The 23,857-nt window shown below is 42.2% G+C and overlaps 4 long non-coding RNA genes across 4 annotated transcripts in view; 1 reads left to right on the top strand and 3 right to left on the bottom strand.

Annotated features, from left to right (window-relative positions):
• Nucleotides 1–6,421: 6,421 nt before the first annotated feature.
• Nucleotides 6,422–8,438, bottom strand: LOC308575040. Its single transcript, XR_014002685.1, has 2 exons — nucleotides 7,608–8,438; nucleotides 6,422–7,319 (listed from the first exon to the last, which is right to left on the bottom strand). It is a non-coding gene; the product is annotated as an uncharacterized lncRNA (long non-coding RNA).
• Nucleotides 8,439–9,011: 573 nt separating this feature from the next.
• On the top strand, nucleotides 9,012–22,720 carry LOC308575036. Its single transcript, XR_014002681.1, has 3 exons — nucleotides 9,012–9,115; nucleotides 14,467–15,730; nucleotides 22,550–22,720. It is a non-coding gene; the product is annotated as an uncharacterized lncRNA (long non-coding RNA).
• LOC308575031 lies at nucleotides 11,823–14,473 on the bottom strand. The gene is made up of 2 exons (XR_014002676.1): nucleotides 13,624–14,473; nucleotides 11,823–12,602 (listed from the first exon to the last, which is right to left on the bottom strand). It is a non-coding gene; the product is annotated as an uncharacterized lncRNA (long non-coding RNA).
• LOC308575033 overlaps nucleotides 20,593–23,857 on the bottom strand; it is a 34,475-nt gene continuing 31,210 nt past the window's right edge. The window contains exon 4 of the long non-coding RNA XR_014002678.1: nucleotides 20,593–20,781. This is a non-coding gene — a long non-coding RNA (uncharacterized lncRNA). The remainder of the gene's footprint in view (nucleotides 20,782–23,857) is intronic.

Genomic DNA, 23,857 nt, shown 5'->3' on the forward strand with positions numbered 1-23,857 from the left:
AGTACATGCTGTAAATTTCAGATCTATCTTCCAAAGCCTTTCCAGTCTATCATTTGTAATGGGGCTTGCCAGGTGGACGAAATCCTTCGGTTTTCACTGTAAATGCGGTTTTCTATTGAGTATGGTCTCCGTTGAAGAAATCCTTCAGTTTTCAATTTTTAAAGGCGGTTGTTGTAATGAGTCCGGTCGTGATTGACTCACTGGAAACCCAGCTTCCGTTTTGAGTTTTCCAGTTTTCCCATGTCGCTGTTCTTGTAAATGGTCCTTGTTCTTGTAAATGGTACGCATGGAATAACCCCAAGTGGCCACTGGGTGTCACTGTAGCGCTGCTTCAGAAAACAATCCTTGTTGTTCTGGCATTTACATGAAAACCAATAAAATTATTTGGACAAAAGAAATGCTGTTTAGAAGGGGAGGTGCAGGTCCTAATTTCTGTGGCTTCCTGTGCCAATTCCTCTGCCTGCCTCAAAAAAAATAAACTAAATGACCTGTTTCATAGAATAATGTATAACTTGTTTCAGAAAATTGTAAGCGTGTGTTTTAAGGGTGAAACAAACCCTTTAAAAACAACAGCTGCTGTTTTTCATGTTTTCTTTAAGCCTTTAAGCTTTCAGCAGTAGATTAATCAACAAAAGTTTTATTATATTCATTTTATTTATTTTATTATTCATTTTATTTTATTTTAGTTTACTTAAGTAAGTACCACCGGCACATCATTTTCATGTAATTTTATTTCAATAAAGTACATGCTGTAAATTTCACATCTGTCTTCCAAAGCCTTTCTCAGTCTATCATTTGTAATGGGGTTTGCCAGGTGGTAGAGGGAGGGAGAGATTTTTTTGTGCCCCCACTTTCACCTGAGTTTCAGACAGGGCCCCGGCAGGCTGATATTGTGTACCACATCCTTTGCCCATTTTATCATAACAGATTTGGCCTGTTCCTCTTTGGTGTCCCATTCCAGGAGCAGATTATACATTTTGGACAATAATTTAGTATTATCTTCTCATATCTCTCTTTGAAATCTTGATGCTTCATGACTAAATCCTTTCTTTTTGTCACTTTTAAAAGTTTCATTTAGCTGAAAATATTGTAACCCAGTCTGTAACCTTTTCTCTAACTTCTTCAAACTCCTTCAATTTTTATAATATTCTGCTGTTAGGCCACGGGGTCCTGGTGATTTTCCTATCTTTGCTTGTTTAATTGCGTCCAAAACCTGCAGAGCCTATTTTCTTTGCTTCCTTGGGCTGTTTTTCTGTTCTCAAAGGGAATGCTGAAGTCTGTCATTAGGATTTCCTTGCCTTAGGATGCGTGTAGGTTTAGGGCTAGGGTTAGAGTGGGGGTTGGTGTTGGGGTGAGAGGGGGGGTTGGGGTGAGAGGGGGGGTGAGAGGGTGGGGTGGGGGTTGGGGTGCTGGCATCTGGGGGGGAGACCTTGCCTCCCCTTGTTCCTAGCAGCCAGGCACCCTCCGACCTCCCCTTGCAAGATTCTGCTGGGATCCCATTATGTGCTGTATCAGATATTATTATAATAAGAGAGAACATCAGAGCAACATAAAACAATAACATTGCGGGTCAAAGAGGATATATCAGAAACATGTACAAGAGCTGCTGATCAAAATGACGGAGGCACAGTATGGTGTTACTGTCTGCATCTCGAAAAAATCCTTCGGTTTTATCTGTAAACGTGGCTTTTCTATCGAGTACGGTCTCTGTTGAAAAAATCCTTCAGTTTTCAATTTTCAAAGGCTGTTGTTGTAACGAGTACATCGTCGTTGACTCACCGGAAACCCAGCTTCCGTTTTGAGTTTTCAACTTTTCTCATGTCGCTGTTTCTTGTAAATGGTCCTTGTTCTTGTAAATGGTCCGCGTGGAATAACCCCAAGTGGCCACTGGGTGTCACTGTAGCGCTGCTTCAGAAAACAATCCTTGTTCTGGCATTTAGAAGAAAACCAGGAAACCTAAGAAATGCTGTTTAGAAGAGGAGGCGCTGGTCTAAAATTCTGTGGCTTCGTGTGTCGTGGCTAAAAGTTGGCCGCTCTTTCTTTAATGCTTAAAAAGCCGCCTGGACCGGGTAGTATATATAGAGTGAGAAATGTTAGTTTGGTGTTGGGTTGGTTGGTTGGTTAGTGAGAGCTGGTAGTGTGGATGTGTGTACAGTTGGTCAGTGGCTTTTGCAGAAAGGCTTTGAAGAAGAAAAGCAGAAAGGACTCTGCAAGGACACTTTTCTCGCGGACTCTTTTATGCCGACAAGGGTCCGAGGACCAGGGAGGTCAGAACCTTTCTTGTTGTTGTTTTACAAACCCTGACATCGTGTGCCAATTCCTCTGCCGCCCTCCAAAAAATAAACTAAAATGACCTGTTTCATAGAATAATGTATAACTTGTTTTAGAAGATTGTAAGTGTGTGTTTTAAGGGTGAAACAAGCCCTTTAAAAACAACAGCTGCTGTTTTTCATGTTTTCCTTCAGCCTTTAAGCTTTTAGCAATAGATTCATCAACTAACGTTTTATTATATTCATATTATTTATTTTATTTTATTTTACTATTCATTTTATTTTATCTTATTTTATTTAAGTAAGCACCACCGGCACATCCTTTTCATGTAATTTTATTTCAATAAAGTACATGCTATAGATTTCAGATCTGTCTTCCAATTCCTTTCCAGTCTATCATTTATAATGGGGTTGTGGGAGGGAGAGATTTTTTCTGTGCCCCCACTTTCACCTGAGTTTCAGACCGGGCCCCGGCAGGCTGATATTGTGTCCCACATCTTTTGCCCATTTTATCATAACAAATTTGGCCTGTTCCTCTTTGGTGTCCCATTCCAGGAGCAGATTATACATTTTTGACAATAATTTAGTATTATCTTCTCCTATCACACTTTGAAATCTTGATGCTTCATGACTAAATCCTTTCATTTTTTTAAAGTTCAGTTTAGTTGAAAATATTGAAACCAGTCTGTAACCTTTTCTCTAACTTCTTCAAACTCCTTTAATTTTTATAATATTCTGCTGTTAGGCCACGGGGTCCTGGTGATTTTCTTATATTTGCTTGTTTAATTGCGTCCAAAACCTGCAGAGCTTATCTTCTTGGCTTCCTTGGCCTGTTTTTCTGTTCTCAAAGGGAATGCTGAAGTCTGTCATTAGGATTTACTTGCCTTAGAATGCGTGTAGGTTTAGGGTTAGAGTTAGATTAGTGTGGATTAGGGACTGGATAAAACTGGAAAAGGAAGAAGCATTAGATTTGGACAGTCACAATACCAGATTTGGATGGCATGCATACTTATGGTACGGGGAAGTGCACAAAGGATTTTACAATCATATATGCAGGAGATCACTAATGAGAGTGTGGGAGAGATAGAAGGATCTAATAGAAGAAAAGACACCCTGGTGGTTATCTCCAACTGAAGCTTCGTTACTCAAACCGCTTGGCAAAAAGGGGAATTGGTCTAGATACAGAGATTTGCTGAAGGACGGAAGAATGAGGAAATCCCAACGAAACACCAGTGGCAAGAAAAATGGATGAGCTATGCAGAGTTGTCTAAATTGACATACAAACTTCATGATAAGGACAACTGTTACTTCAAGGAAGAATGGAAACTTTTTACAAACTAAAAAAAACAGCACAAAATGAATTGGACTCCTTGACAGGTTTTGAATAAACCTCCACAAATTTATTAGTAGAGGATATGACAGATAAGCCAATGATATGTACAATTTTTAACATGCAGAGAATAACATGTGCAGAGAAATCGGAGAGAGGAGCTGAGGGAAGTCCGGGGGGGGGGGGATTGAAGGGGGTGGGAAGAATGGGAGAGAAATAATGTATGTGATTAAATGGATTGATAATTTGGTATGTTGATATTGTTTAATAAAAAAATTTTTTTTTGAAAAAAGGTTTTAGGTTTAGAGTTAGATTCAAGTTTAACTTTAAAGTTAGGATTACAGTTAGGGCTAGGGCTAAATTTAGGGAGAGGGTGAGGGTGAGGATGGGGGTTGGTGTTGGGGTGAGAGGGTGGGGTGGGGTTTGGGGTGCTGGCATCTGGGGGGGGGGGAGACCTTGTCTCCTCCCCTTGTTCCTAGCAGCCAGGCACCCTCCGACCTCCCCTTGCAAGTTTCTGCTGGGATCCCATTATGTGCTGTATCAGATATTATTATAATAAGAGAGAAGATCAGAGCAACATAAAACAATAACATTGCAGGTCAAAGAGGATATATCAGAAACATGGACAAGAGCTGCTGACCAAAATGACGGAGGCACAGTATGGTGTTACTGTCTGCATCTCGAAAAAATCCTTCGGTTTTCACTGTAAACGTGGCTTTTCTATCGAGTACGGTCTCTGTTGAAAAAATCCTTCAGTTTTCAATTTTCAAAGGCTGTTGTTGTAATGAGTACATCGTCGTTGACTCACCGGAAACCCAGCTTCCGTTTTGAGTTTTCAACTTTTCTCATATCGCTGTTCTTGTAAATGGTCCTTGTTCTTGTAAATGGTCCGCGTGGAATAACCCCAAGTGGCCACTGGGTGTCACTCTAGCGCTGCTTCAGAAAACAATCCTTGTTCTGGCATTTACAAGAAAACCAGGAAACCTAAGAAATGCTGTTTAGAAGAGGAGGCGCTGGTCTAAAATTCTGTGGCTTCGTGTGTCGTGGCTAAAAGTTGGCCGCTCTTTCTTTAATGCTTAAAAAGCCGCCTGAAGCGGGTAGTAGATATAGAGTGAGAAATGTTAGTTTGGTGTTGGGTTGGTTGGTTGGTTAGTGAGAGCTGGTAGTGTGGATGTGTGTACAGTTGGTCAGTGGCTTTTGCAGAAAGGCTTTGAAGAAGAAAAGCAGAAAGGACTCTGCAAGGACACCTTTCTCGCGGACTCTTTTATGCCGACAAGGGTCCGAGGACCAGGGAGGTCAGAACCTTTCTTGTTGTTGTTTTACAAACCCTGACATCGTGTGCCAATTCCTCTGCCGCCCTCCAAAAAATAAACTAAAATGACCTGTTTCATAGAATAATGTATAACTTGTTTTAGAAGATTGTAAGTGTGTGTTTTAAGGGTGAAACAAGCCCTTTAAAAACAACAGCTGCTGTTTTTCATGTTTTCCTTCAGCCTTTAAGCTTTTAGCAATAGATTCATCAACTAACGTTTTATTATATTCATATTATTTATTTTATTTTATTATTCAATTTATTTTATCTTATTTTATTTAAGTAAAAACCACCGGCACATCCTTTTCATGCAATTTTATTTCAATAAAGTACATGCTATAGATTTGAGATCTGTCTTCCAACTCTTTTCCAGTCTATCATTTGTAAGGGGGTTTGCCAGGTGGTTGTGGAAGGGAGAGATTTTTTTGGGCCCCCACTTTCACCTGAGTTTCAGACCGGGCCCCAGCAGGCTGATATTGTGTCCTACATGTTTTGCCCATTTTATCATAACAGATTTGACCTGTTCCTCTTTGGTGTCCCATTCCAGGAGCAGATTATACATTTTTGACAATAATTTAGTATTATCTTCTCCTATCACTCTTTGAAATCTTGATGCTTCATGACTAAATCCTTTCATTTTTTTAAAGTTTCATTTAGCTGAAAATATTGAAACCAGTCTGTAACCTTTTCTCTAACTTCTTCAAACTCCTTTAATTTTTATAATATTCTGCTGTTAGGCCACGGGGCCCTGGTGGTTTTCCTACCTTTGCTTGTTTAATTGCGTCCCAAACCTGCAGAGCTCATCTTCTTGGCTTCCTTGGGCTGTTTTTCTGTTCTCTTGTTTTATTATATTTTTTTATTAATTTTCCAATAAACATAAATACACAATAAAACATCAACTTCTCATCACCTGTCCTATTTTCATTTAGACTTCCATCAACCTGTCTGATAATGTTCCGTTTTCCTGTTCTCAAAGGGAATGCTGAAGTCTGTCATTAGGATTTACTTGCCTTAGAATGCGTGTAGGTTTAGGGTTAGAGTTAGATTAGTGTGAATTAGGGACTGGATAAAACTGGAAAAGGAAGAAGCATTAGATTTGGACGGTCACGATACCAGATTTGGATGGCATGCATACTTATGGTACGGGAAAGGGGAAGTGCAGAAAGGATTTTACAATCATATACGCAGGAGATCACTAATGAGGGTGTGGGAGAGATAGAAGGATCTAATAGGAGAAAAATCACCCTGGTGGTTATCTCCAACTGAAGCTTCGTTACTCAAACCGCTTGGCAAAAAGGGGAATTGGTCTAGATACAGAGATTTGCTGAAGGACGGAAGAATGAGGAAATCCCAACAAAAGACCAGTGGCAAGAAAAATGGATGAGCTATGCAGAGTTGTCTAAATTGACATACAAACTAGATGATAAGGACAACTGTTACTTCAAGGAAGAATGGGAACTTTTTACAAACTAAAAAAACCCCACAAAATGAATTGGACTCCTTGACAGGTTTTGAATAAACATCCACAAATTTATTAGTAGAAGATATGACAGATAAGGCAATGATATGTACAATTTTTAACATGCAGAGAATAACATGTGCAGAGAAATCAGAGAGAGGAGCTGAGGGAAGTCCGGGGGGGGGGAGGGATTGAAGGGGGGTGGGAAAAAATGGGAGAGAAATAATGTATGTGATTAAAAGGATTGATAATTTGGTATGTTGAAATTGTTTAATAATATTTTTTTAAAAAAAGTTGAGGTTTAGAGTTAGATTAAAGTTTAACTTCAAAGTTTGGATTTCAGTTAGGGCTAGGGCTAGGGCTAAATTTAGGGTGGGGTTTGGGGTTTGGGTTCGGGTGCTGGCATCCAGGAGGGAGACCTGGCCTCCCCTTGTTCCTAGCAGCCAGGCACCCTCCGACCTCCCCTTGCAAGGTTCTGCTGGCCTCCCGTTATGTGCAGTATAAGATACAGTATTGTTATAATAAGAGAAAACATCAGAGCAACATAAAACAATAACATTGCGGGTCAAAGAGGATGTATCAGAGACAAGTACAAGAGCTGCTGACCAAAATGACTGAGGCAAAATACATATAGTGTTCTTGTCTGTGTCTCGACGAAATCCTTCGGTTTTCTCTGTAAACGCGGCTTTTCTATCGAGTACGGTCTTCGTTGAAGAAATCCTTCAGTTTTCACTTTTTAAAAGCTGTTGTTACGAGTCCAGTCGTGGCTGACTCACCGGATACCCAGCTTCCGTTTCGAGTTTTCAACAGCAGCTGTTTTGAATTGTTTTGGAAGGTGCACATTTGAGAAACTCAGCTGAAAGGGGACTGAACTGGATTCCTCCCGCCTGCTTGGCCATGCGAGGGCTCCTGCGAGACGAAGGGGAGCAGCGCCAGGTTCCTGCAATGCTGAAAGGAGAGAGAAAAGATCACATTTAGTGAAGCGGGTCTGTGGTTGGAAGGGACATTTTCTGGGACTTCCCAACGGTTTTAGGTGCTTCCATCTGTCTTTTGGTGCCAGCAATATTTCCCCCCAGAGGACAAAGCAGCGCCATTCCTGGAGACCCTGCAACCCCAGGCCGATGTGGGGGGTGGAAAGGTCATGAGTTGGGCATACTATCTGCCCACACCACAAGCTCCCAAGTTGGGGGGGGGAGCTGCACTGGGGGGGATGAACATCTGGCAAACGCCGTTTACCTTCCCGCCGGAGCGGTACCTATTTATCTACTTGCACTTTGACATGCTTTTGGATTCGAACCGCCAACCTTCTGATCGGCAAGTCCTAGGCTCTGTGGTTTAGACCACAGTGCCACCCGCATCCCAGTACACGGGTATATTTGTCTAAAAAGCCTGGGACACAATTTCCTCGACCGTCTAGCAGCTATGGCAGCTCATTTACCAGAAGTCATGTATTTAGCACTAACTCTGGAAGTGTAGACTTGATTCTGACCCAACTCAGCCTGATGTACACATTTTGCTCTAGGAGGCTTAGTTTGGTCACAATGGAGTCTCCACTTCCAGAGTTAATGCGAAATACATTCCTTCTGGTAAAAGAGCCACTGTAGCTGCTAGAGGGCTGTGAAAATGGGCATCCCAGGCTTCTTAGACTCGCCTGCACATGTACTATCTGAAACCAAAGGGGTGCATTGGTTGCCAGCCGTGAAATCCCCTGGCATTATATTCAGCACTCTTTCTTAGGGTGTGGTTATTTCAGAGAAGAAGCCAGGCCAAAAAGGGATGCTTAGCAGAGAAGTATCTTTATTGCCAAAGAACAGTTGAGAACAGGAGCAGGAGTCACTTCCTCAGTTGGGCACATGGCCATCTCTAGTGGAAAGGGCAGCATTTCGGCATTGTGGACATCACAGTCAGGACTCAACCTCTTTCCCTGAGTGCATTTGCTGGCAAAGGACTTTTGCAGAGCTGGTCATCTTTTTTATAATATATTTTTATTTGGTTTTCAACACACATAAGATAAATGATAAAGCGAAAGCAAAAAAGAAAAAGTATTTACACAAAAACAATATCAAATCCATAAAATGGGATTCTCTGATGCCCGGACTTCCCTCCACAGCCTCCCTGGGTCCCATCGATTTTCAGCTGCATATCATTACTACTCCAAAATTTCTTTTCCTAAATTATTTGTACAATCTCTAAAATTACAAGTGTTCTTAAAATCTTGCCAGTGTTTCAATCTGCTTACAATACTTTTGTAAATACATAATGAACATTTTCCATTCTGCTTCAAATATCTTGTCATCTTGACTTCTGAGCTTCTGCGTTGATTATGCCATTTCAGGATCGTCCATTAACTTGGTCTGCCAGTCTTCTTTGGCAGAGTATACATTTTTGACAATAATTTAGTATTGTCTTCTCATATCTCTCTTTGAAATCTTGATGCTTCATGACTAAATCCTTTCTTTTTGTCACTTTAAAAAGTTTTATTTAGTTGAAAATATTGTAACCAGTCTACAACCTTTTCTCTAAATCCTTCAAACTCCTTTAATTTTTATAATATTCTGCTGTTAGGCCACGGGGTCCTGGTGGTTTTCTTATATTTGCTTATTTAATTGCGTCCCAACCTTCAGAGCTTATCTTCTTGGCTTCCTTGGTCTGTTTTTCTGTTCTCAAAGGGAATGCTGAAGTCTGCAATTAGGATTTCCTTGCGTTAGGATGCGTGTAGGTTTAGGTTTGGGGTTAGGTATAGCGTTAGATAAACTTTATTCTGAGGAGTACAGTTTGTTCTAGGGCTAAATCTAGAGTTATTGTCGGGGTTAGGGTGAGAGTGGGGGTTGGGGTAAGTGTTAGGGTTGCTGATAGGGTTAGTGTTAGTGTTGGGGATAGGACTAGGGCTAGGGCTATCTTTAGGGTTAGGGCGGGGTTTAGGGTGAGAGTGATGGTTGGCGTAAGGGTTAGGGTTAGGGTTAGGGTTAGGGTTGGGGATAGAGTTAGGGTTCGGGATAGGGTTAGTGTTGGGGCTTGGGCTAAGGCTTGAGCTAAAGCTTGGACTAAGGTTAGGGTGAGAGTGGGGGTTGGGGTAAGTGTTAGGGTTGCTGATAGGGTTAGTGTTAGTGTTGGGGATAGGACTAGGGCTAGGGCTAACTTTAGCATTAGGGCGGGGTTTAGGGTGAGAGTGATGGTTGGCGTAAGGGTTAGTGTTAGGGTTAGGGTTGGGGATAGAGTTAGGGTTCGGGATAGGGTTAGTGTTGGGGCTTGGGCTAAGGCTTGAGCTAAAGCTTGGACTAAGGCTTGGGCTAAGGTTCGGGCTAAGGCTTGGGCTAAGGCTTGGGCTAAGGCTTGGGCTAAGGTTCGGGCTAAGGCTTGGGCTAAGGCTTGGGCTAAGGCTTGGGCTAAGGTTCGGGCTAAGGCTTGGGCTAAGGCTTGGGCTAAGGCTTGGGCTAAGGTTCGGGCTAAGGTTCGGGCTAAGGCTTGGGCTAAGGCTTGGACTAAGGCTTGGACTAAGGCTTGGGCTAAGGTTCGGGCTAAAGCTTGGACTAAGGCTTGGGCTAAGGCTTGGGCTAAGGCTTGGGCTAAGGTTCGGGCTAAGGTTCGGGCTAAGGCTTGGGCTAAGGCTTGGACTAAGGCTTGGACTAAGGCTTGGGCTAAGGTTCGGGCTAAAGCTTGGACTAAGGCTTGGGCTAAGGCTTGGGCTAAGGCTTGGGCTAAGGTTCGGGCTAAGGTTCGGGCTAAGGCTTGGACTAAGGCTTGGACTAAGGCTTGGGCTAAGATTCGGGCTAAGGCTTGGGCTAAGGTTCGGGCTAAAGCTTGGACTAAGGCTTGGACTAAGGCTTGGGCTAAGGTTCGGGCTAAGGCTTGGGTTAAGGCTCGGGCTGGGTCTAGAACTAAGTTTAGGGTTAGGATGGCAGTTGGTGTGAGGGTTGGCGTTGGCGTGCTGGCATCTGAAAGGGAGACGTTGCCTCCTCTTGTTCCTAGCAGCAAGGCATCCTCCGACGTCCCCTTGCAAGGTTCTGCTGGCATCCCAATATGTGGTGTATCAGATCGTATAATAAGAGAGAACAACAGAGCAACATAAAACAATAACATTGCGGGTCAAAGAGGATGTATCAGAGACAAGTACAAGAGCCGCTGACCAAAATGGCGGAGGCACAATATGGTGTTGCTGTCTGCGTCTCGACTAAATTCTTCGGTTTTCACTGTAAACGCGGCTTTTCTATCGACTACGGTCTCCGTTGAAGAAATCGTTCAGTTTTCACTTTAAAAATGTGGTTGTTGTAATATTTATGGTCTCCGTTGAAGAAATCGTTCAGTTTTCACTTTAACTATGTGGTTTTTGTAATATTTATGGTCTCCGTTGATGAAATCGTTCAGTTTTCACTTTAACTATGTGGTTTTTGTAATATTTACGGTCTCCGTTGAAGAAATCGTTCAGTTTTCACTTTAACTATGTGGTTTTTGTAATATTTACGGTCTCCGTTGAAGAAATCCTTCAGTTTCCACCCCATTGAAGAAATCCTTCCGTTTCCAATTTTTAAAGGCAGTTGTTCTAATAAGTCTGGTCGTGGTTGACTCACCAGACACCCGGTCTCCGTAGAAAAAATCCTTCAGTTTTCACCAACTAAGTTTGTTAGTGGTATGAGCTTTCTTGTGCATGCAGACTTCTTCAGATACACTGAAACAGAAGTCACCGGACCCTTCTATATATAGTGAGAGGATGGGGCGGAGTATTACTCAGAAGGGTGGTGGGAATGGATGATTGGCTGTTTAGAAGGGGAGGTGCTGGTTCTAATCTCTGTGGCTTCCTGTGCCAATTCCTCTGCCGCCCTCCAAAAAATAAACTAAAATGACCTGTTCCATAGAATAATGTATTTATTCCATTCCATTCCATTCCATTCCATTCCATTCCATTCTATTCCTATTTAATTCTATTCTATTCTATTTGGCTCTATTTTATTCTGTTTTGTTCTCTTTTATTCTATTCTATTTTAATCTATTCTATTATATTTTGTTCTCTTTTATTCTATTCTATTCTATTCTATTCTATTTGGTTCTATTTCATTCTATTTGGTTCTCTTTTATTGTATTCTGATTAATTTTAATTAATTCTATTATATTCTATTATTTAATTTAAGTTACGGTAATTATATTTTATTGTATTTTGTTCACTTCTATTCTGTTCTATTTTGTTCTCTTTTATTCAGCCTATTTTATTCTATTTTGTTCACTTCTATTCTATTCTATTCTATTTTGTTCTCTTCTATTCAGTCTATTTTATTCTATTTTGTTCTCTTCTATTCAGTCTATTTTATTCTATTTTGTTCACTTTTATTCTATTCTATTTCGTTCTCTTCAATTCAGTCTATTGTATTCTATTTTATTCTCTTTTCTTCTATTCTATTCTCTTTTATTCTATTTAATTTTTATCTATTCTGTTCTATTATCGATTATCGATTATTGATTATTGATTATCAATTATCGATTATCTATTCTGTTCTACTTTGTTCTCTTCTGTTCTGCTTGTTCTATTCTATTTTGTTCTCTTCTATTCAGTCTATTTTATTCTATTTTGTTCACTTTTATTCTATTCTATTCTATTTTTTTTGGGGGGGGGAGACCTTGCCTCCCCTTGTTCCTAGCAGCCAGGCACCCTCCGACCTCCCCTTGCAAGATTCTGCTGGGATCCCATTATGTGCTGTATCAGATATTATTATTATAATAATAAGAGAGAAGATCAGAGCAACATAAAACAATAACATTGCAGGTCAAAGAGGATGGATCAGAGACAAGTACAAGAGCTGCTGACCAAAATGACGGAGGCACAATCTAGTGTTACTGTCTGCATCTCGAAAAAATCCTTCGGTTTTATCTGTAAACGCGGCTTTTCTATCCAGTGCGGTCTCCGTTGAAGAAATCCTTCAGTTTTCACTTTTTAAAGGCAGTTGTTCTAACGAGTCCGGTCATGATTGACTCACTGGAAACCCAGCTTCCGTGTTGCGTTTTCAAGTTTTCTCATGTCGCTCTTCTTGTAAATGGTCCGCGTGGAATAACCCCAAGTGGCCACTGGGTGTCACTCTAGCGCTGCTTCAGAAAACAATCCTTGTTCTGGCATTTACATGAAACCAATAGAATTATTTGGACAAAAGAAATGCTGTTTAGAAAAGGAGGTGCTGGTCCTAATTTCTGTGCCTTCCTATGCCAATTCCTCTGCCTCCCTCCAAAAAAATAAACTAAAATGACCTGTTTCACAGAATAATGTAGAACTTGTTTTAGAAAAGAGTGGGCTTTGGGTTGAAGGGGGGGGGGGTTGGGTGAGAGGGGTTTTCAAACTTGTTTTTGAAAATTGTAAGTGTGTCTTTTATTGGTGAAACAAACCCTTTAAAAACAACAGCAGCTATTTTTCATGTTTTCTTTAAGCTTTTAGCAATAGATTAATCAACAAAAGTTTTATTATATTCATTTTATTTAATTTATTTTATATTATTCATTTTATTAACATTGCGGGTCAAAATGACGGAGGCACAATCTAGTGTTACTGTCTGCATCTCGAATAAATCCTTCTGTTTTCACTGTAAACGTGGCTTTTCTATCCAGTGCGGTCTCCGTTGAAAAAATCCTTCAGTTTTCAATTTTCAAAGGCTGTTGTTGTAACGAGTACATCGTCGTTGACTCACCGGAAACCCAGCTTCCGTTTTGAGTTTTCAACTTTTCTCATGTCGCTGTTTCTTGTAAATGGTCCTTGTTCTTGTAAATGGTCCGCGTGGAATAACCCCAAGTGGCCACTGGGTGGCACTCTAGCGCTGCTTCAGAAAACAATCCTTGTTCTGGCATTTACAAGAAAACCAGGAAACCTAAGAAATGCTGTTTAGAAGAGGAGGCGCTGGTCTAAAATTCTGTGGCTTCGTGTGTCGTGGCTAAAAGTTGGCCGCTCTTTCTTTAATGCTTAAAAAGCCGCCTGAAGCGGGTAGTAGATATAGAGTGAGAAATGTTAGTTTGGTGTTGGGTTGGTTGGTTGGTTAGTGAGAGCTGGTAGTGTGGATGTGTGTACAGTTGGTCAGTGGCTTTTGCAGAAAGGCTTTGAAGAAGAAAAGCAGAAAGGACTCTGCAAGGACACTTTTCTCGCGGACTCTTTTATGCCGACAAGGGTCCGAGGACCAGGGAGGTCAGAACCTTTCTTGTTGTTGTTTTACAAACCCTGACATCGTGTGCCAATTCCTCTGCCTCCCTCCAAAAATAAACTAAAAAATAAAAATAAAATGACCTGTTTCATAGAATAATGTATAACTTGTTTTAGAAGATTGTAAGTGTGTGTTTTAAGGGTGAAACAAGCCCTTTAAAAACAACAGCTGCTGTTTTTCATGTTTTCCTTCAGCCTTTAAGCTTTTAGCAATAGATTCATCAACTAACGTTTTATTATATTCATATTATTTATTTTATTATATTTTATTATTCAATTTATTTTATCTTATTTTATTTTATTTAAGTAAGTACCACCGGCACATCCTTTTCATGTAATTTTATTTCAATAAAGTACATGCTATAGATTTCAGATCTGTCTTCCAATTCTTTTCCAGTCTATCATTTATAATGGGGTTGTGGGAGGGAGAGATTTTTTCTGTGCCCCCACTTTCACCTGAGTTTCAGACCGGGCCCCGGCAGGCTGATATTGTGTCCCACATCTTTTGCCCATTTTATCATAACAAATTTGGCCTGTTCCTCTTTGGTGTCCCATTCCAGGAGCAGATTATACATTTTTGACAATAATTTAGTATTATCTTCTCCTATCACACTTTGAAATCTTGATGCTTCATGACTAAATCCTTTCATTTTTTTAAAGTTCAGTTTAGTTGAAAATATTGAAACCAGTCTGTAACCTTTTCTCTAACTTCTTCAAACTCCTTTAATTTTTATAATATTCTGCTGTTAGGCCACGGGGTCCTGGTGATTTTCTTATATTTGCTTGTTTAATTGCGTCCAAAACCTGCAGAGCTTATCTTCTTGGCTTCCTTGGCCTGTTTTTCTTTCTCAAAGGGAATGCTGAAGTCTGTCATTAGGATTTACTTGCCTTAGAATGCGTGTAGGTTTAGGGTTAGAGTTAGATTAGTGTGGATTAGGGACTGGATAAAACTGGAAAAGGAAGAAGCATTAGATTTGGACGGTCACGATACCAGATTTGGATGGCATGCATACTTATGGTACGGGAAAGGGGAAGTGCACAAAGGATTTTGCAATCATATACGCAGGAGATCACTAATGAGAGTGGGGAGAGATATAAGGATCTAATAGAAGAAAAAACACCCTGGTGGTTATCTCCAACTGAAGCTTCGTTACTCAAACCGCTTGGCAAAAAGGGGAATTGGTCTAGATACAGAGATTTGCTGAAGGACGGAAGAATGACAAAATCCCAACGAAACACCAGTGGCAAGAAAAATGGATGAGCTATGCAGAGTTGTCTAAATTGACATACAAACTTCATGATAAGGACAACTGTTACTTCAAGGAAGAATGGAAACTTTTTACAAACTAAAAAAAACAGCACAAAATGAATTGGACTCCTTGACAGGTTTTGAATAAACCTCAACAAATTTATTAGTAGAAGATATGACAGATAAGCCAATGATATGTACAATTTTTAACATGCAGAGAATAACACGTGCAGAGAAATCGGAGAGAGGAGCTGAGGGAAGTCCGGGGGGGGGGAGGGATTGAAGGGGGTGGGAAAAAATGGGAGAGAAATAATGTATGTGATTAAATGGATTGATAATTTGGTATGTTGAAATTGTTTAATAAAAATATTTTTTTTGAAAAAAGGTTTTAGGTTTAGAGTTAGATTCAAGTTTAACTTTAAAGTTAGGATTACAGTTAGGGCTAGGGCTAAATTTAGGGAGAGGGTGAGGATTAGGATGGGGGTTGGTGTTGGGGTGAGAGGGTGGGGTGGGGTTTGGGGTGCTGGCATGGGGGGGGAGACCTTGTCTCCTCCCCTTGTTCCTAGCAGCCAGGCACCCTCCGACCTCCCCTTGCAAGTTTCTGCTGGGATCCCATTATGTGCTGTATCAGATATTATTATAATAAGAGAGAAGATCAGAGCAACATAAAACAATAACATTGCAGGTCAAAGAGGATATATCAGAAACATGGACAAGAGCTGCTGACCAAAATGACGGAGGCACAGTATGGTGTTACTGTCTGCATCTCGAAAAAATCCTTCGGTTTTCACTGTAAACGTGGCTTTTCTATCGAGTACGGTCTCTGTTGAAAAAATCCTTCAGTTTTCAATTTTCAAAGGCTGTTGTTGTAATGAGTACATCGTCGTTGACTCACCGGAAACCCAGCTTCCGTTTTGAGTTTTCAACTTTTCTCATGTCGCTGTTCTTGTAAATGGTCCTTGTTCTTGTAAATGGTCCGCGTGGAATAACCCCAAGTGGCCACTGGGTGGCACTCTAGCGCTGCTTCAGAAAACAATCCTTGTTCTGGCATTTACAAGAAAACCAGGAAACCTAAGAAATGCTGTTTAGAAGAGGAGGCGCTGGTCTAAAATTCTGTGGCTTCGTGTGTCGTGGCTAAAAGTTGGCCGCTCTTTCTTTAATGCTTAAAAAGCCGCCTGAAGCGGGTAGTAGATATAGAGTGAGAAATGTTAGTTTGGTGTTGGGTTGGTTGGTTGGTTAGTGAGAGCTGGTAGTGTGGATGTGTGTACAGTTGGTCAGTGGCTTTTGCAGAAAGGCTTTGAAGAAGAAAAGCAGAAAGGACTCTGCAAGGACACGTTTCTCGTGGACTCTTTTATGCCGACAAGGGTCCGAGGACCAGGGAGGTCAGAACCTTTCTTGTTGTTGTTTTACAAACCCTGACATCGTGTGCCAATTCCTCTGCCTCCCTCCAAAAAATAAACTAAAATGACCTGTTTCATAGAATAATGTATAACTTGTTTTAGAAGATTGTAAGTGTGTGTTTTAAGGGTGAAACAAGCCCTTTAAAAACAACATCTGCTGTTTTTCATGTTTTCCTTCAGCCTTTAAGCTTTTAGCAATAGATTCAACAACTAACGTTTTATTATATTCATATTATTTATTTTATTATATTTTATTATTCAATTTATTTTATCTTATTTTATTTAAGTAAGTACCACCGGCACATCCTTTTCATGTAATTTTATTTCAATAAAGTACATGCTATAGATTTCAGATCTGTCTTCCAATTCTTTTCCAGTCTATCATTTATAATGGGGTTGTGGGAGGGAGAGATTTTTTCTGTGCCCCCACTTTCACCTGAGTTTCAGACCGGGCCCCGGCAGGCTGTTATTGTGTCCCACATCTTTTGCCCATTTTATCATAACAAATTTGGCCTGTTCCTCTTTGGTGTCCCATTCCAGGAGCAGATTATACATTTTTGACAATAATTTAGTATTATCTTCTCCAATCACACTTTGAAATCTTGATGCTTCATGACTAAATCCTTTCATTTTTTTAAAGTTCAGTTTAGTTGAAAATATTGAAACCAGTCTGTAACCTTTTCTCTAACTTCTTCAAACTCCTTTAATTTTTATAATATTCTGCTGTTAGGCCACGGGGTCCTGGTGATTTTCTTATTCAAAACCTGTCAAGGAGTCCAATTCATTTTGTGCTGTTTTTTTTAGTTTGTAAAAAGTTTCCATTCTTCCTTGAAGTAACAGTTTTCCTTATCATGTAGTTTGTATGTCAATTTAGACAACTCTGCATAGCTCATCCATTTTTCTTGCCACTGGTGTTTCGTTGGGATTTCCTCATTCTTCCATCCTTCAGCAAATCTCTGTATCTAGACCAATTCCCCTTTTTGCCAAGCGGTTTGAGTAACGAAGCTTCAGTTGGAGTTAACCACCAGGGTGTTTTTTCTTCTATTAGATCCTCCTATCTCTCCCCACTCTCATTAGTGATCTCCTGCGTATATGATTGTAAAATCCTTTGTGCACTTCCCCTTTCCCGTACCATAAGTATGCATGCCATCCAAATCTGGTATCGTGACCGTCCAAATCTAATGCTTCTTCCTTTTCCAGTTTTATCCAGTCCCTAATTAACACTAATCTAACTCTAACCCTAAACCTACACGCATTCTAAGGCAAGTAAATCCTAATGACAGACTTCAGCATTCCCTTTGAGAACAGAAAAACAGGCCAAGGAAGCCAAGAAGATAAGCTCTGCAGATTTGAGATCTGTCTTCCAACTCTTTTCCAGTCTATCATTTGTAAGGGGGCTTGCCAGGTGGTTGTGGGAGGGAGAGATTTTTTTGTGCCCCCACTTTCACCTGAGTTTCAGACCGGGCCCCGGCAGTCTGATATTGTGTCCTACGTGTTTTGCCCATTTTATCATACCAGATTTGACCTGTTCCTCTTTGGTGTCCCATTCCAGGAGCAGATTATACATTTTTGACAATAATTTAGTATTATCTTCTCCTATCACACTTTGAAATCTTGATGCTTCATGACTAAATCCTTTCTTTTTGTCACTTTTAAAAGTTTCATTTAGCTGAAAATATTGAAACCAGTCTGTAACCTTTTCTCTAACTTCTTCAAACTCCTTCAATTTTTATAATATTCTGCTGTTAGGCCACGGGGTCCTGGTGATTTTCCTATCTTTGCTTGTTTAATTGCGTCCCAAACCTGCAGAGCTCATCTTCTTGGCTTCCTTGGGGTGTTTTTCTGTTCTCTTTTTTATTATATTTTTATTATTCATTTTCCAATAAACATAAATACACAATAAAACATCAACTTCTCACCACCTGTCCTATTTTCATTTAGACTTCCATCAACCTGTCTGATAATGTTCCGTTTTCCTGTTCTCAAAGGGAATGCTGAAGTCTGTCATTAGGATTTCCTTGCCTTAGAATGCGTGTAGGTTTAGGGCTAGAGTTAGATTAGTGTGAATTAGGGACTGGATAAAACTGGGAAAGGAAAAAGCATTAGATTTGGACGGTCACGATACCAGATTTGGATGGCATGCATACTTATGGTACGGGAAAGGGGAAGTGCACAAAGGATTTTACAATCATATACGCAGGAGATCACTAATGAGAGTGGGGAGAGATAGAAGGATCTAATAGAAGAAAAGACACCCTGGTGGTTATCTCCAATTGAAGCTTCATTACTCAAACCGCTTGGCAAAAAGGGGAATTGGTCTAGATATAGAGATTTGCTGAAGGATGGAAGAATGAGGAAATCCCAACAAAAGATCAGTGGCAAGAGAAATGGATGAGCTATGCAGAGTTGTCTAAATTGACATACAAACTAGATGATAAGGACAACTGTTACTTCAAGGAAGAATGGGAACTTTTTACAAACTAAAAAAACCCCACAAAATGAATTGGACTCCTTGACAGGTTTTGAATAAACATCCACAAATTTATTAGTAGAAGATATGAGAGATAGGCCAATGGTATGTACAATTTTTAACATGCAGAGAATAACATGTGCAGAGAAATCAGAGAGAGGAGCTGAGGGAAGTCCGGGGGGGGGGGAGGGAGGGATTGAAGGGGGGTGGTGGGAAAAAATGGGAGAGAAATAATGAATGTGATTAAATGGATTGATAATTTGGTATGTTGAAATTGTTTAATAAAACTATTTTTTTGAAAAAAGGTTTAGGTTTAGAGTTAGATTCAAGTTTAACTTTAAAGTTAGGATTACAGTTAGGGCTAGGGCTAAATTTAGGGAGAGGGTGAGGGTGAGGGTTAGGATTAGGATGGGGGTTGGTGTTGGGGTGAGAGGGGGGGTTGGGTGAGAGGGTGGGGTGGGGTGAGAGGGTGGGGGTTGGGGTTGGGGTGCTGGCATCTGGGGGGGAGACCTTGCCTCCCCGTGTTCCTAGCAGCCAGGCACCCTCCGACTTCCCATTGCAAGATTCTGCTGGGATCCCATTATCAGATATTATTATAATAAGAGAGAAGATCAGAGCAATATAAAACAATAACATTGCGGGTCAAAAAGGATGGATCAGAAACAAGTACAAGAGCTGCTGACCAAAATGACGGAGGCACAATCTAGTGTTACTGTCTGCATCTCGAATAAATCCTTCGGTTTTATCTGTAAACGCGGCTTTTCTATCCAGTGCGGTCTCCGTTGAAGAAATCCTTCAGTTTTCACTTTTTAAAGGCAGTTGTTCTAACGAGTCCAGTCTTGGTTGAGTCACCGGAAACCCAGCTTCCGTTTTGCGTTTTCAAGTTTTCACATGTCGCTCTTCTTGTAAATGGTCCTTGTTCTTGTAAATGGTCCGCGTGGAATAACCCCAAGAGGCCACTGGGTGTCACTCTAGCGCTGCTTCAGAAAACAATCCTTGTTCTGGCATTTACCTGAAAAACAATAGCATTATTTGGACAAAAGAAATGCTGTTTCGAAGAGGAGGTTCTGGTCCTAATTTCTGTGCCTTCCTGTTTGGGGTAAGAGGGTGTTGGGGTGAGGGGGGTTTGGGTAAGGGGGTTTGGGTGAGGGGGTTTGGGTGAGAGGGGGTTGGTGTGAGGGGGGTTGGGGTTGGGTGAGAGGGGGGTGGGGTGGGGGATTGGGGTAAGGGGGTTTGGGTGAGGGGGTTTGGGTGAGAGGGGGTTGGGGTGAGGGGGGTTGGGGTAAGGGGGTTTGGGGTAAGAGGCTGTTGGGGTGAGGGGGGTTGGGGTAGGGGGGTTTGGGGTGAGAGGGGTTTGTGGTGAGAGGGTGTTGGGGTGATGGGGGTTGGGGTGAGGGGGGGTTGGGGTGAGGGGGGTTGGGGTGAGAGGGGTTGGGGTGAGGGGGGTTGGGGTGAGGGGGGTTGGGGTTGGGGTGAGAGGGGGTTGGGGTGAGGGGGATTGGGGTAAGGTGGTTTGGGGTGAGGGGGTTGGGGTAAGGGAGTTTGGGGTGAGAGGGGTTAGGGGGGTTGGGGTGAGAGGGGGTTGGGGTAAGAGGCTGTTGGGGTGAGGGGGGTTGGGGTAAGGGGGTTTGGGGTGAGAGGGTGTTGGGGTGATGGGGGGTTGGGGTGAGGGGGGTTGGGGTTGGGGTGAGGGGGTTGGAAGTTGGGGTGCTGGCATCCGGGAGGGAGACCTTGCCTCCCCTTGTTCCTAGCAGCCTGGCACCCTCCGACTTCCCTTGCAAGGTTCTGCTGGCCTCCCATTATGTGCTGTATCAGATATTATTATAATAAGAGAGAAGATCAGAGCAACATAAAACAATAACATTGCGGGGGAAAGAGGATGGATCAGAGACAAGTACAAGAGCTGCTGATATAGTGTTACTGTCTGTGTCTCGAATAAATCCCTCGGTTCTCACTGTAAACGCGGCTTTTCTGTCGAATACGGTCTCCGTTGAAAAAATCCGTCCGTTTCCACCTAGTTGAAGAAATCCTTCAGTTTTCAATTTTTAAAGGCTGTTGTTGTAACGAGTACATCGTCGTTGACTCACCGGAAACCCAGCTTCCGTTTTGCGTTTTCAACTTTTCTCATGTCGCTGTTCTTGTAAATGGTCCGCGTGGAATAACCCCAAATGGCCACCGGGGTCATTGTAGCGCTGCTTCAGAAAACAATCCTTTTTCTGGCATTTACATGAAAACCAATAGAATTATTTGGACAAAATAAATGCTTTTTCGAAGATGAGGTGCTGGTCCTAATTTCTGTGCCTTCCTGTGCTAATTCCTTTGCCTCCCTCAAAAAAATGAGCTAAAATGACCTGTTTCATAGAATAATATAGAACTTGTTTTAGAAAATTGTACGTGTGTGTTTTATGGTGAAAGAAACCCTTTCAAAACAACAGCAGCTGTTTTTCATGTTTTCATTCAGCTGTTAAGCTTTTAGCAATAAATTAATCAACTAAAGTTTTATTATATTCATTTTATTTATTTTATTTTATTATTCATTTTATCTTATCTTATGTTACTTATGTAAGTACCACCAGCAAATCATTTTCATCTAATTTTACTTCAATAAAGTATATAATATTCTGCTGTTAGGCCACGGGGTCCTGGTGATTTTCCTATCTTTGCTTGTTTAATTGCGTCTGAAACCTGCAGAGCTTATCTTCTTGGCTTCCTTGGGCTGTTTTTCCGTTCTCAAAGGGAATGCCGAAGTCTGCCATTAGGATTTCCTAATGCGTGTAGGTTTAGGGTTAGGTTTAGAGTGAGATTCAAGTTTAACTTTACAGTTAGGAATACAGTCAGGACTAGGGCTAAGTTTAGGGTTTGGGTGAGAGTGAGAGTGGGGTTTTCTATCCAGTGCGGTCTCCGTTGAAAAAATCCGTCAATTTCCACACAATTGAAGAAATCCTTCAGTTTTCATTTTTTAAAGGCAGTTGTTCTAACGAGTCCGGTCGTGATTGACTCACCGGAAACCTAGCTTCCGTTTTGAGTTTTCAACTTTTCCCATGTTGCTGTTCTTGTAAAGGGTCCGCGTGGAATAGCCCCAAGAGGCCACGGGGTGTCACTGTTCTTTTTACTTTAGGAAGAACATTCACCAGCACTTGATTGCCAGCCGCTCCTAAGAAACCCCTTTATGTATGCAGTTCGGCCAGAATTTTATCCCAATACAAAGCACTTTTGTTTCTCATTTTCACCACTATGTTCATTTCCACGCACACTTTCCTCTCAAATGCACAAACACTGGCTGCTTGGAGAAACTGCATGGCGCATTTCGGACCAGGGAGAATTTGTTAGAGCGGCTGTGTTTTGAATTGTTTTGGAAGGTGCGCATTTGAGACACACAACTGAAAGGGGACTGAACTGGATTCATCCCTCCTCCTTGGGGGCGAGTCCTTGGCCGTGCGGGGGCTCCTGCGAGACGAAGGGGAAGAGCGCCGGATTCCTGCAGTGCTGAAAGGAGAGAGAAAACATCACATTTTAGTGAAGCGGGTCTGTGGCTGGGGAGGGACGTTTTCTGGGACTTCCCAACACCATGGTCTCTAAAGCTCACCTGGTGTCAGGTTTCAGGTGCTTCCATCTGTCTTTTGGTGCCAGCAATATTTCCCCCCAGAGGAAAAAGCAGCGCCATTCCTGGAGACCCTGCAACCCCAGGCTAATGTGGGGGGTGGAAAGGTCATGAGTTGGGCAGACTATCTGCCCACACCACAAGCTCCGTAGTGGGGGAGGAGAGCTGGGCTGGGGGGGGGGATGAACACCTGGCAATTCATGCACCTCTTTGGTTGCAGATAGTACACGGGTATATTTGTCTAAAAAGCCTGGGACACAATTTCCTCCACCCTGTAGCACCTATGGCAGCTCATTTTCCAGAAGTCATGTATTTAGCATTAACTCTGGCCGTGTCTGCTTGATTCTGACCCAACTCAGCCTGATGTACACATTTTGCTCTAGGAGGCTTAGTTTGCTCACAATTGAGCGTCCACTTCCAGAGTTAATGTGAAATACATTCTGTTAAGTTTTGGGTGAACATATCACACGACACAGCGATTCTTGAAACAGCTCTTGTTTATTCAGAGGCCAGAACAGCACTGAACTGAAGGGTTCAGTCAGTCTGCTTATATAAAGCTCCAGTCAGTGGCGTAGCGTGGGTTGTCAGCACCCGGGGCAAGGCAAGTAATTTGCGCCCCCTAACCCGTGGATTTGCGCCCCTTAACCCTAACCCCCAGATGTTGCGCCCGGTGCGGCCGGCCCCCCCTGCACCCCCACGCTACGCCACTGGCTCCAGTACACATAATTGTAACAACTTTCTAAAACTATCCAATCACTGAATGTCACTTTCGATCCCTTATTTGCATAACTATCTACAGTATTCCCCTGCTGCCCAGGGTGAGAACTTCAGTACATAACAACCCTCCCCACCGAGATAAGGGGTTAGTTACAATCGTAATGGTTTCCTTATATACAGCACTACACATAATGGTTCAATTAGGCACAAAAGCATATTGGTTACATTTCACATACTTCCATTAGACCAACAGTATTAAATGTCCAACAACATAGTACTTTAAATAAGTTGGGCGCTTGGAAACTGCCAGACGGCCGGGGAGTGGTATCCAGGTCCGGCGGTCTGCCCGATTCTTGCTGAGGCTGTGGCGCGACCCTAGGTGGCGTTGAAACCAAGTCCCCTGGATCCGCTGCTGTGGGTGGAACATCCGCAAGTGGAGTTGGCGGAATGTCAGGCACGGCAGTGGTCCGAGTCTGTGGGAAGTCCGGCAGACCCTTTGAAGCGGCTTGGTTCAGCTCCATGCCTGCAGTTTGTGAGAGAGGTGTAGGTGGAGCCTCGCCATCTGTAAGCGTCTGTTCTGGAGCCATGAGCGCAGTTGGGGGCACTGCGGTAGTGTCCAAGTCCCCAACCCTGTGCCTAAGCTGGTCTATGTGCCAGCGCCACAAACATCCGTCTTCGAGTGCCACCTGGTATGAGAGAGGTCCAGTGACTCCCACTACTGTGGCGGGCACCCAAGGAATGTCCCCTACAAAGTTCCGGGCAAAGACCTGGTTTCCTGGAACAAATGACCGTGGTGCGTTGGCACAGCCTGGGGGTTCGGCCACAGCAACGTCTGGGTGCAGCTGGTGGAGCAGAGACCTGAGGCGGCGGCCCATAAGCAG

Source organism: Podarcis bocagei (assembly GCF_964188305.1).
Source record: "Podarcis bocagei genome assembly, chromosome: 16".
Lineage (NCBI taxonomy): Eukaryota > Metazoa > Chordata > Lepidosauria > Squamata > Lacertidae > Podarcis > Podarcis bocagei.